General features: G+C 41.8%; 1 protein-coding gene and 1 pseudogene across 1 annotated transcript in view; one reads left to right on the forward strand and one right to left on the reverse strand.

Moving 5' to 3' along the window:
• The window catches only part of FAT3 (FAT atypical cadherin 3), a 662,119-nt gene that overhangs the window by 157,820 nt on the left and 491,320 nt on the right, over nt 1-12,979 (forward strand). The window lies entirely within an intron of this gene.
• Nucleotides 4,250-12,979, reverse strand: part of LOC123948115 — a 45,883-nt pseudogene continuing 37,153 nt past the window's right edge.

Raw genomic sequence — 12,979 nt, forward strand, 5'->3', positions numbered from 1 at the left:
CTTTTGCCCAGACCTTACTTACTTTGCACATAATTCTAATTAGCTGGACTTCCCAATACCTATCCTACAGTATTTTAGAAATCACAAAAAAGTTGTTGTAGAAAGGCTTATAACAACAGTAAGAAGTAACTTTGTTACCTTGTATGTGATCAGACAGCAAGAGGAACAAGTAGGTAACCCACATCGTGTGTTTGTCATGTCCCAGTCACTAAGTAAGTATTCAGTCATTTACTTCTCACAAGGATTCCATAAGGTGGGTACTCTGACTACCCACATGTTATGGATGAGGAAACAAAAGCTAGATTTTAAATGACTGTCCAAGGTTTCAGAGCCCTGGGAGAGCTGGGATTTAAAGAAGGCAGGCCAGCACCAGAGTCTGAGTTCTTATTCACTACACTTCAGACATTCTCTGGATAAACAGCCCTAAGTGTCTCCTTAAGGGCTGGAACCCAGAGGGAGCCCATTGCTTCATTACCAGGCAGTGTAATAGCTGATCATTACAGGAGAGCCCCAATCAATGTCGAGAGCCAGGCTCCCTAGAAAACAGACCCTGGGGGCGCCTGGGTGGCTCAGTGGGTTGGGCCGCTGCCTTCGGCTCAGGTCATGATCTCAGGATCCTGGGATCGAGTCCCGCATCGGGCTCTCTGCTCGGCGGTGAGCCTGCTTCCCTCTCTCTCTCTCTGCCTGCCTCTCTGTCTACTTGTGATCTTTCTCTGTTAAATTAAAAAAAAAAAAACAAAACAAAAAAAAACAGACCCTGGGGCAAAAGTTACACTGCAGGCTAATATTTTATTAAGGGTGCGATCCCAGGGGAAGGCGGAGTGGGGGGGGGGGGCAGTGGGGAGGAAGCCAGCCTGAAGGAAGGGAGACCAAATATAAATTGGTACATTATTAAATTGGTTACAGCTTCACAACAAAACCCAGCACGTTTCTCAGTCTCCCTGTGTGTCTCCAGGGAGGCCACATAGGAGCGCTGCATCTCGAGGTTGGAGGGGAGGGCTAGCGTCCTTCTGTTGGCTCTTGCCCATTTTTGACCTCTTATTGATGAGCTTCGTCATGGTGGAGGGGGGCGGTTTAACTCCCTCTTCTGGGTTGTGCTTGGTGTGCCTGAGCAACTGAGGGATCCAGGACTTTGTTGGCACAGTCTCTCTTACCCGTCCGTGCTCGGTGGGGAAGGGGTGGGCGGGGGGTGGGGGGGGCTCGTTTTTCTGTTGTAGCAGTGGGCATTCCTGTCCGAAGCTAGGGAACAAATTGAGGCCTGAGGGTTGTGGAGGGGGCTGGGCTGAATGCATCTTGGCAGCACACACACTGGATCTGGGTAGAGAAGTTCAGTGTATTGGGGAAAGATTTTTTCATCAAAACCACAAAAGCTAAACAAAGCAAAACTCCACCCCTCAAACTGTGATGCCTCCCTGGGCAGACGCTCGACTCCTTAGAAAACTCAGCTACATAAAATGACACATTTCCCAAAGGCTCTGATTTGTCAAGGCATCAGGATTCCTGTTTCTCTGGCCCTTGCACGGCTTGGAAGTTCAAGGGGAAAGTGCCCGCACTTTGTAGTCTTCGATTGATGCCGGCAAAACGTCTTTTTAGTACCTCGCCTTTCTTGTGAGCCTGGGACATCTGCGCGCTGTTTTCTCGAACGCATGTGCATGAATTCATGGGCTAGAAATGCAGAGGGAGGTTGAAGAGGAGCTAGAGGTGGGGATTTTCTGAGAGTTTTGTCTGCAGAACTGACTTTCTGATCTTCGCCCCTTGTCATGGAGTAATAATCACCTTCCCATCCCTCCTCACCAGCACCGTCCCCACTATCATCCCACACTTAAGGACAGACCGCCTTCATTTATTTATTTATTTATTTGATAGACAAAGATCACAAGTAGGCAGAGAGGCAGGCAGAGAGAGAGGAGGAAGCAGGCTCCCCGCTGAGCAGAGAGCCCGATGCCTGGCTCTATCCCAGGACCCTGGGATCATGACCTGAGCCGAAGGCAGAGGCTTCAACCTACTGAGCCACCCAGGCGCCCCGACAGACCGCCTTCTGTTATTTGCTCTGGGGGCTGTTTCCCGTCCTTGAGCTCACTCGGTCCTCGCGTTGAACTTGCGAGGCAGGTACTGTTATTATCCCAGATTTATGGGTGTGGGAACTGAAGTTTAGAGAGGTTAAATGACTTGTCCAATTGCACAGACCTAGTGAGTAACAAAACCAAGGCTTCAGCTCACGTTGCCTTACTCCACAGCCCTTGTTCTTTTCCTGACCACATGATGCTGCTGAGGGCTGCATGTTTGGGCCTTCCCAGAAAAATGCCACCCCTGCCTGCTCCGGGCATCCCGTTTTCTCATGTGTCTTTGCTGCTAGGAGCTTTAGTGGAATATCTGCAGTATACAATCATTTATTTTAATATACATTGTATAATACATTATGTAACATAATGAACATAAAAGACTAAGTAAATGTATTCAATATAACAAATGTACAATATATAATACAATTTACAATATAAAATGCATAAATAAATAATAAAATACATAATATAAAATAAAATATGTAACTATACAATAGTATATAATAGTATAGTTATATATGTTATTCTGTATTATTATTTAATATACATAATATATGTTTTATATAACTTATGTTATATATTTGATATTATATAATATGTCATGTTATGTTATATCATATATATTATATATGTGGAGCACCAACTATGTGCCAGACATTGTTCTAGGCACTGAGTCAGACCAGTGAGCCAAATGGACAAGAGTCCTTTTCTTTGTGACATTCTAGTGGAGAAGTGGGTCATAGTGGATCATAGTCAGGATAGGTGTATTGTGTAATATGTTAGATGGGTTTAAGTGCTAAGCAGAAAAACAATGCAAGTAACGGAGAAAGGAAGTGTCACCCATGGCAGTGGATTCCAAAGAATGCCTCACTAAGAAGATGACCTCTAGATAATGTCCTGCAGGAATTTTAGATTTATAAACTGGTGGTTTTAACATGAAGGATACAAACGAGGAGCAAGCCTGGTTGATTGCCACAGACAAACTCAAGTCAGTACTCTGTGATTAACAAAACCACTCCGAACTAACTATAGGCAGAATATAATATAAAAGACACAATTATTATAAATGCAGATTAGTTAAACACAGAAGTCTCCCATTTAAAAGTATTTTCCAGTTAATCAAAAGTCTTAATGTGGGGGCACCTGGCTGGCTCAGTTGTTTAGTGTCTGCCTTCAGCTCAAGTCATGATCCCTGCATCAGGCTCCCTGTTCAGCGGGAAACCTGCTTCTCCCTTTCCCACTCCCCCTGCTTGTGTTCCCTTATTCGCTGTCTCTCTGTCAAATAAATAAAATCTTAAAAAAGAAAAAGTCTTCATGTAAATGTACCCCATCTCAAATTTCCTTTAACTTCAGCCCACCTACTGCATAAGAGCAACAACTTTTTGCTGTCCCCTCTCTTACTATATTTGTCTCCCATCTTCCTCCTGGACCCCCATTTTTCTGAGTACTGTTTTGCAGCAGTTGTACTTTTATTATCATCAATTGTATTGTCTTTAAACCTATTGGACTGAGCATCTTCTGTGTCAGGTGTGATGTCCTAGCTGCTGAGTGTGGAGGTTGGCCCCTTGCTCAGAGGACTTCCATTCTAATAGGGAAGATAAGGCATGTTGGTAGGAAAAGTGGAAATACATACACATCCTTTATGCAAATTACTGATTGTCAAGGAATTACAGTTGAACCGGATTCTCTTTTAGAAGTCTAGTTACCCTGGAGTTTATTTAAACAAAGAGAAAAAAGTCATCATGTTTGCATGCAATACGTATTTGATTCTTTAACAATGGTGACAAATAGCAAGGAATTAGGCCGTGCTGCACTCATGATCTATACTAAACACTGGTATTTTGGATTGTATATAATTTGAAGAAATGTCTCAAATCCTTTTTGAAATACTGTAGTAGCCAATACATAGAGGCATGGCCTAGGTGGGCATAGGAATGCAATTTAGAAAAGAGAGAGAAATATCATACTTGGAATGACTCGATTTCTTCAAAATCCCTGAGCAAGAAAAGCAACATTGAACTTTCACGCTGATTTCACACACCTTCTATACAGTATGTTGACATAAATCCAAGAGCAAAAGTTAGTACTCTCCATCTTGAGTACATAACTTCATGGTATATTTGGATGAATTTCCCCCTGGATTTTTACCTGGAAGTGGTCTTTTCAATTTTTTTTTATTTTTTTTTTTATTTTAAAGAGGCTAGGTTTGACACTTTCATGTTGATGTCACTGGTGTTCATATTTCTTGGGATCCTAGGAAGATTCGTATTCTTTATAGCTGATACAGCATAGGCTGGAGCTCCCACTAAGCCAGCCTGAGAAAAATCTTGACTGATAGAAAATAAGCCAGAGTAAACTATTTGCTTAGACTTCTCCAGTTTGTGTGTGTGTGTATGTTTGTGCGCACGCACGTGCATGTGTGTGTGTGCATCAATTTATGTAATAATCTCATTCATGTTGGTCTCCAGTACCATTAACCTCATTAGCATTTCCACAAGAATACTGTGAACCTTGTCTACATGGGAAACTCAATTTATTTCCTATTATTTTCAAAAACCTTTTGTAATGTTTCCAAAAACACCTTGAGTTCCAGGGACTTTAGGAAAGATTTTCAAGACACAGGGAGGGGTGGGTTTGGAGGTCAGATCTGGATATATATGGTTAAGAGATCCATGATTCTTGGGCTTCTTGCATGATTAAATTAGATCTAAAATGCGAAGTTTACTTTCTGAAGAATCCACATTAAAGACATAATACTGTATAATGTCTATAAATCAGTTTGTTATCAGATCCTCCAATTAACTATCCTCCATCTAGGAATTCACAAACATTTTCATCTCTCTGAGATACCAAATGGATCCCTGATGATTTGCTGTGGTGTGTCTTCACTGTAGGACTGGGAGAACTTGGAGACTGTGGCTTCCTTTAGCCTTCACCTTGATGAGGCTCCTTCCCTACTCCCTACCTCTTGCACACCTGGATGCATGTGCACGCGCCCTCCTGAGTACCTGGGTGGGGACTTGAACTGGATTTTTATGAATTCTTTGGGGCACCTGGGTGGCCCAGTCAGTTAAGCATCTGAGTCTTGGTTTTGGCTCAGGTCGTGATCTCGGGGTCATGAGGTCAGCCCAGGGTTTGGGGCTCCATATGTGCTCAGCGCAGAGTCTTCTTGAGATTCCCTTTCCCTGTCTCTCTGCCCCTCCCGCTCATGCTCTCTCAAATAAACATATAGATCTTTAAAAACATATAAAAAATCTTTGTTGATTCTTTTGGGCACAGTTAGCCCAGTGTCCTGAGTTGACAATGGAAAAAGGTGAGACTTACTGAGTAAACTGACTTTTCCACGGCCCACAGCTGGTGCAGGGAGCCTTGAACTCAGGACTTGTAAGCACGAGTTTGTTCTGCTCTGCTCAGAGCTGTATTGATTCAGAAGATGTTTCAGAAGTTTTGGGGTTTGGTAAGTTTTACTGGATGTTTTTGGTTGTCATCATTAATCATATTTATTACCGAAAAGTATGATTACTGGATTGGCTGTAAGAAACATCACTTTTTACTAGAATGGCTGACGTCAGAGTTGACTATGTGCACATTTTATACATGGGAGGTTTTTAGATGACCGTCCTTTACGGTGTTTTACAACTATTTTAAATTCTGTTGTTCACTGACCTAAAAACATCCTACCTCACATTTGAAGCGAAGATGAAAGAGCACTTTTTAAAATCCCACATCCGCTGTTTTTAGTCACAGAACTCTTTAAATTAAGTCATTAGCATATGCAAACAACACTGCTTTTCCCAAAGTGGTTTTTCTACTCTGCAATTATTATGTTGTTTTGGGTAAGATAAATAAACCCTACATTAAAACATTAGACACTGAAATGAGAAACAGTAGCACGGCCATTATAAAATATTAGGGAGCTGTTAAAAACATGAGCAAATTACAAAGCATCTCCCTGGGGCTCCTGGAAGGCAGGTTGAGCCAAGTGATACCCCCTGGTACTCTTGTCTCCAAGTGTGAACTCTAGGATGTTGGAAATTCTCTGCTGGGAATGACTGGCCAGGCCACTTAGGCAGGGCTGGGTAGGAAAGAGAGGCTTCTGCATTCATTTGTTCTGTTCAAAACAGCACAGTTTCTCCAGCTGTGAGGTCATATTTCCAGTTGTTTCATAAACTTAAATTGTTTGCTTTGTCTGATACTGTTCCAGTCAGTTCTGTTTTCAGGCAGACAGATCTAGAGTGGGGAAGAAGCCCACGTAGGGAACACGGATGTGGAGTTGGCTCTTGGGGAAAAAGCAAATCATTCTGGGGGCCCCAGATGCTAATGGAACATGCAGAGCTTGGTAACCAGGTTTGAGTAGATGACCTGAAGATTTCTCTCTGTTGAAGGGAAGTATTTCCTAGTTGGCACATGGATTTCTTAATAAAGAGGTTGAAAACACCAGCCTTGCTATGTTTGGCTTCTCACCAGAAGGTGAATAAAGATCAGCAGTTTTCTTTCTCTCTCAGATGGATCCTAGAATCGCTCATTTTGGATAGTCAAGTGTGTTTTTGTCCACTTGCGTGTTTGTTATTATTTTCTGTCTTTTAGTGTTTCTCAGTTGCTCTGACTTGGCAACACCTGAACAGACATAAGAACCCCAAATAATTGCCCTGAGAAAAGCAGAAATTATTGAGCAAGAGGCTATTGGATTTCCATAAGTAAGCAAATATATCCTAAGAGCTCATGGGTGAAAATTGCTTTTTATTTAATGAGTCATTTTTATTGGAAGGTAATGATTATGTCCAGGCCATAAATACAGTGTAAATTCCCTTCAGTGGACATTAAAAAGATGACTTTCAATTGGAAGCCGCTCTAAAGGCTTCAGAATATTGAGGTTACAAAATTTCAAACCTGTGCATTCTCTACCCTATGAATGTGAGGAAATGGATGAAACCCAGCAAGAGTTCACATGCAGGAACAGATGTTTATGACCATGCACCAGCAACTTGGAAAGAACTTATGATGGTGTAACGGTTAAGAGTTTTAAAAGGATCTTCTCATGCGTCATCTTATTTTATGGTTATAGGCACCCTCTGAGTGATCTGCCCTCTCCCTTATTTTGTTAATGAGAAAAGAGGCACAGGCGGGTTTAAGGACTTGCCCAAATACCTCATCTTTCCAACATATCAGACTGCTTCTTCTTGGGTTTATGAGTGTGAAATTTTTCCAAGTAGCAATTTGAGCAATGTGTCTTCAAAGTCTGAATATATTTTTCTTTCAGGAATATTCGTCCAGGAACAAGAGTTATTGCTGGCGGTCAAGCTTACTTGTTATACAGGATGATTTTTAAAAATTCAGCTGTGCTCCATGTACAGCTGGGAAATAAAAACCGTGGTCCTGTTATTTGAAATCACATTTAGGCTATGCATTCTGCATTCTGTCTGTATTAAGATTCTGTTCAGATGCTCAGAGAGCAGATGATAGACCTTTTCTAGCTGACATTCATGCTACCGAAGTATCTAACTGTTTCCAACTCCCTGGTTTGTTATAATTGCTTCGCATGCCCCGGATGTGGGTGTATAGGTCCTGCCATGTACACCCTGGCGATACTTTACCTTTGTTCAGTGTTATCTGCATATTTGTCTTACTCCTTCTGGTTGATTGTAGGCTCCTTGAAGGCAGGATTTATTTCTGTAAGTAAATATGCACCCTTGTGTCCCGTGTCTTTCCAAGGCCAGAGTTTGGTATAGGATCACTGCTCAGTAGGTACTTTTGAAAGGAGGAAGAGAAGGAAGGGCTGGCTGTATATATAGCAAATGCCACTCTCTATCTCTGTCCCATTCCTTTCTGGAAGTTGGATTCAATGGAGGCATGTTTCCTGGCCATCGTCTTTGCCTCTGAGCATGTGGAGATTTGTTCCATAACCTTCTTTGTTCTTCTGTGGTTCAAGGCTTTGAATAATGTATATGTAGACAAAGGAAATTGAGACACAGATGATCTGCAGGAGCTTTTGTCAAATACCAGAGTTTGAGGTTTATTTGTTTCCCAGCCATTTAAAGTAATGACAAAAATAATGATAATAGCTTACATTTAAAAAAATGTATTTGCTGCCCCTTCATAACCCTCTGGTTGTTTTTCAGAGTCCATAGTCTCTCATGGTTCATCTCCCCAGGGCAGCGGGGTGGGGGGGGGTGGGAGGTTGAGGAACCAGGTGCTGGGTAATAGGGAGGGCACGTACTGCATGGAGCACTGGGTGTGATGCCAAAACAATGAACACTGTTATGCTGTAAATAAACAAATAAAAATTAAAAAAAAATGTATTTGATTTTCAATAATTTTCAGTACTTCTCATTGACCTCCATAGTAAGTAGCTTATCTCTTCTTTTTTCCTGCCCTAACAGCCCACAAAATGTCCACAGAACTGCCTGTCACTTTCTTATAAATGCAGTCATCTCGGATTTCCAGTACATTCTTATTATTTTAAAGATTTACTTATTTATTTTAGATGGAGAGAGAGGGAGATAATCCCCAATCAGACTCCCTGCTGAGCACAGAGTCCAAAACCAGGGCTCGATCTCAGAACCCATGAGATCATGACCTAAGCGAAAACCAAGAGTTGGGTTAACCAACTGAGCCACCCAGGCGTCCCCTCCAGTGCTTTCTTATCACCTGGCTTGTTCTTCTCTTGCACTGTGTTTAATGGTTTCCTGGTCCATTCTTAGGCTGACTCTTTATATTTCTATTTTCTGATGGACTTTTTCTTCAACATAGTTTTTTAAAATTATTTTTCTTCTCTAGCTTTCAGTCAAGCCCTGTAAACCTCTTACTGTCAAGTTCAGCTCACCAAGCAGCTTGTCTCCCAGGTGCTGCCTCCCTGATCCTGTTTGGAACTTTGGGTTCATTTCAGGCAAAAGTTTTCCATATAATGTATTTTGTACAATTTTGAATGTGCCAAGGGCCTCAAACTTCACTCCTCTCATAAAGATGTTGTAAATATATTAATCTTCAGGTCCTTCAATTTCTATTTTATATACATTGACCTCTTTTGGTATTTCTTTGCAAAAGTACTTCAGTGTTTTTCCAAGTTCTTTGGCTTTGTCACTTCCATACTGCCCTCCCATCCATGTGTTTTCAGTAGGCAACACTTTTTTGAAATATTCTTTACATAATAAACATTTCTAAACATACTTTAGAAACATTCTGTCTTCAGGACTTCTGGGTGGCTCAGTCGGTTATATGTCTGACTCTTGATTCTGGTTCAGGTCATGATCTCAGGGTCATGAGATCGAGCCCCACATTGGGTTCCACGCTCAGCATGGAGTCTGCATGAGATTCTCTCTCTGCCCCTCCCCCTGCCTACACTCTCTCTAAAATAAATAGAATTTCTTTTTTTAAGATTTTATTTATTTATTAGAGAGAGAGAGATCACAAGTAGACAGAGCAGCAGGCAGAGAATGAGGGGGAACAGGCTCCCTGCCAAGGAGAGAGCCCGATGTGGGGCTCTATCCCAGGACCCTGGGGTCATGACCTGAGCTGAAGGTAGAGGCTCAACCCACTGAGCCACCCAGGTGCCCCTAAAATAAATAGAATCTTAACAAAATACGTTCTATCTTCTCTTTCATTCACTCATCTTCTTCACTAAGAAATAGTTTTAAAGCTTGCTCCACCACTGATTAATTTATACTAAATGAGTTATTTTGTATACAGCACAGAGCACAATGTTTCTATTCCTTATACATTTATTTCAGCTTCCTCACTGTAAAAGAAATGCAACAGGCATTACTGATGATTGTTCGGACCTGCCCCTATACCATCAGACATTCATAAATGTAAACACAAAGCATTCAGTTATCCAACATTTCTGCATGACTTCATTTTTCTTCTGGCAGACAGCACACACTACTTTGGATGGATTTACTCTGTTTGCCAGGGGTGGGGGGCAGGAAGAGGGTCCCTGTGAGCAGGAAATCATCTCTTTTGTACATATTAGGCAGTTCTAAGAATATGTGGTGGTAATCCAGACCAAGAGGGATTATCCTGTCTTTGCCTTTGTCAAAATAACTTTTCTGGACTGTAGATGAGAAAAAAGCCTGGAACTTTGGACGAGTACTGTTTATTTTCCGATAGCTGGGAAACCCTTATGAACAAATAAGAGAAAGACTTACAGGTCAACTCTTGTCTTTGGTGTCTACATCGTTCATATTCAGGGCCAGAATCTTCACTGATGTATGTGCTCAAAATATCCTAAGTACTAATGAAAAAATATCAATCTTTTTTCATTTAGTTTCAAACTTTACATTTGTTACTGTTTCAGAATTGTTAAAATGACCAGAACAGGGTCTTTGGAAGAATATGAGGAAGAAACTCAAGGAGAATCAGACCAGGTTCTGGACGACTGATGTCCTAGCATGGGGCTGTAAAGTTAGGTTAGGCCTGCTTGGGGGGGGGGGGGGTGCTGGCTAGGTCATTAACTGGAAGAACATTTAGAGGAAGTAACTGTGAGAGAGACAAGATGGCTAGTGCTATAGCTTGATGATGTCATTGGGTTGGAATTCCGTCATGTAATTAGAATCTTGTGTGTGTGTGTGTGTGTGTTTAAGGAAGCTGGTTACAGGCGAGGTTCTGTTCTCAAGATAAGTGATGTTCAATTTTAAAACTGGGATTATGTGTAGGAAATGTTAAATTTGAAAGCAAGTGTGAATGCACCTGTCACATAGAGTGTCTCATCTTCAAAATCCCTGTTTGTGGTTAACCTTTGATAGTTACAGTGCATCTTGCTCATGAGTGGAGTGAACAGTCTGGGGCTGGTCCATGAACATTCCACTTGCCCTGTGGCCCTCAGTGTTTGGTGGTCCTTCATCCATCTGTGTGTCTCTTGTCATTCTCTTCCAGCCAGACTTGGCTGTCTGCTTCATTTGCCAACCGTAGTTTATACAGCTGTTTCTCTTCTTTTTTTGAGCACCCCAAAGGAAATCATGTCGGATATACTCTCTCATGTGGGGTACTGCCCATGTGACTTTCCCAGCCACCCTGTGCTGTGAGGCATAATTATTCCCACTTCAAGACAAGGAGACACAGCATAATTTAGCTCTGTCCGTAGAGCTGAGACCAAACCCAGATCCCTTCACTTTTAGGCCAACTTTTTTTTTCTTTTTTTTTTTTTTTTAGATTTTATTTATCTGAAACAGAGAGACACAGCAAGAGAGGGAACACAAACAAGGAGAATGGGAGAGGGAGAAGCAAGCTTCCAGCAGAGCAGGTAGCCCTATGCAGAGCTCAATCCCAGGACCCTGGGATCATGACCTGAGCTGAATGCAGCAGCTTAACTGAGCCACCCAGGCACCCCAGGCCAACTCTCTTTTGAGGGAGAACCTCTTGGGGGTGCCCCAGTCTTTGGCTTAGCAGCTAGAATTCTTCTGTAGTTGGGAAAGATACAGGGTCTTCTTTTCACTAGCGGGTGCTGTAGCACAGAGTCCCACTGCATGCCCCCCTGCTCCTAACTGACCTCTCGCTGTCAGTGAGCTGCTGATGGGATGCTGTCCTTAGGGCAACACTGGAATTTTCCCTTTTTGTTTTCTTTTGTGTTATTGAGGTGAAATTCATATAACCAATTAAAAGTGCTCAGTTCAGTGGCATTTAGTACATTCACAACTGTACATTCGACATTGTGAAGCTACTACACATTTACCCCCTCTGTCGAGTTCTGAGCTCCCCAATCCCCGTTCTCCCCAGCACCTGGCAATTACCAGTCTATTTTCTATCTCCTGTTTTTGCTTTTTATAAGCATAGAGGACAGCCATAGTAATGAATGGGATGCAACGTGATTCTATTACCCCAATGTTAAAAGATAAGGTGGAATCTTAAGGACTGGGGTTTCTTTTTATGTTATCATAAATCCAGGAGGTGAGTTTCAAGAATAAAACCACATCTTGATTTATCTTCCCTTTTGTAATAAAAGAAAGATGTTAATTTTCTAAAGCACCTTTGATCTGACTTTTAAGAAGTAAACCCATATATATATATTTTTTTAATTAATTAATTTATTTTTATTTGCTTATTTACAGCATAACAGTGTTCATTGTTTTGGCATCACACCCAGTGCTCCATGCAGTACGTGCCCTCCCTATTACCCACCACCTGGTTCCTCAACCTCCCACCCCACCCCACCCCCTCCCGCCGCCCCTTCATAACCCTCTGGTTGTTTTTCAGAGTCCATAGTCTCTCATGGTTCATCTCCCCTTCCAGTTTCCCTCAACTCCCTCTCCTCTCCATCTCCCCATGTCCTCCATGTTTTTTGTTATGCTCCACAAATAAGTGAGACCATATGATACTTGACTCTCTCTGCTTGACTTATTTCGCTCAGCATAATTTCTTCCAGTCCTGTCCATGTTGCTACAAAAGTTGGGTATTCGTCCTTTCTGATGGAGGCACAATACTCCATTGTGTATATGGACCACATCTTCCTTATCTATTCATCCGTTGAAGGGCATCTTGGTTCTTTCCACAGTTTGGCGACCGTAGCCATTGCTGCAATAAACATTGGGGTACAAATGGCCCTTCTTTTCACTACATCTGTATCTTTGGGGTAAATACCCAGCAGTGCAATTGCAGGGTCATAGGGAAGCTCTATTTTTAATTTCTTCAGGAATCTCCACACTGTTCTCCAAAGTGGCTGCACTAACTTGCATTCCCACCAACAGTGTAAGAGGGTAAACCCATATATTTTTGAAGACCCATATATTTTTGTTCAAGCAGATAGGCAGCTAGCTGAAAGATAATTAATTGATGAATTTTTTTTCTATTTTAAAATTGTAAATTTCTTTTGGTGAATCCTAGTGACAGTCTGGGAAATTTATGCATTAATCTCCCATTTTAAGTATCCTGTTCCATTTTTTTTTTCTTCAAGGGAAATATTTTTGAAACATTGATTGTTCATT

This window comes from Meles meles, chromosome 8 (assembly GCF_922984935.1).
Source record: "Meles meles chromosome 8, mMelMel3.1 paternal haplotype, whole genome shotgun sequence".
In the NCBI taxonomy this organism is placed as follows: domain Eukaryota; kingdom Metazoa; phylum Chordata; class Mammalia; order Carnivora; family Mustelidae; genus Meles; species Meles meles.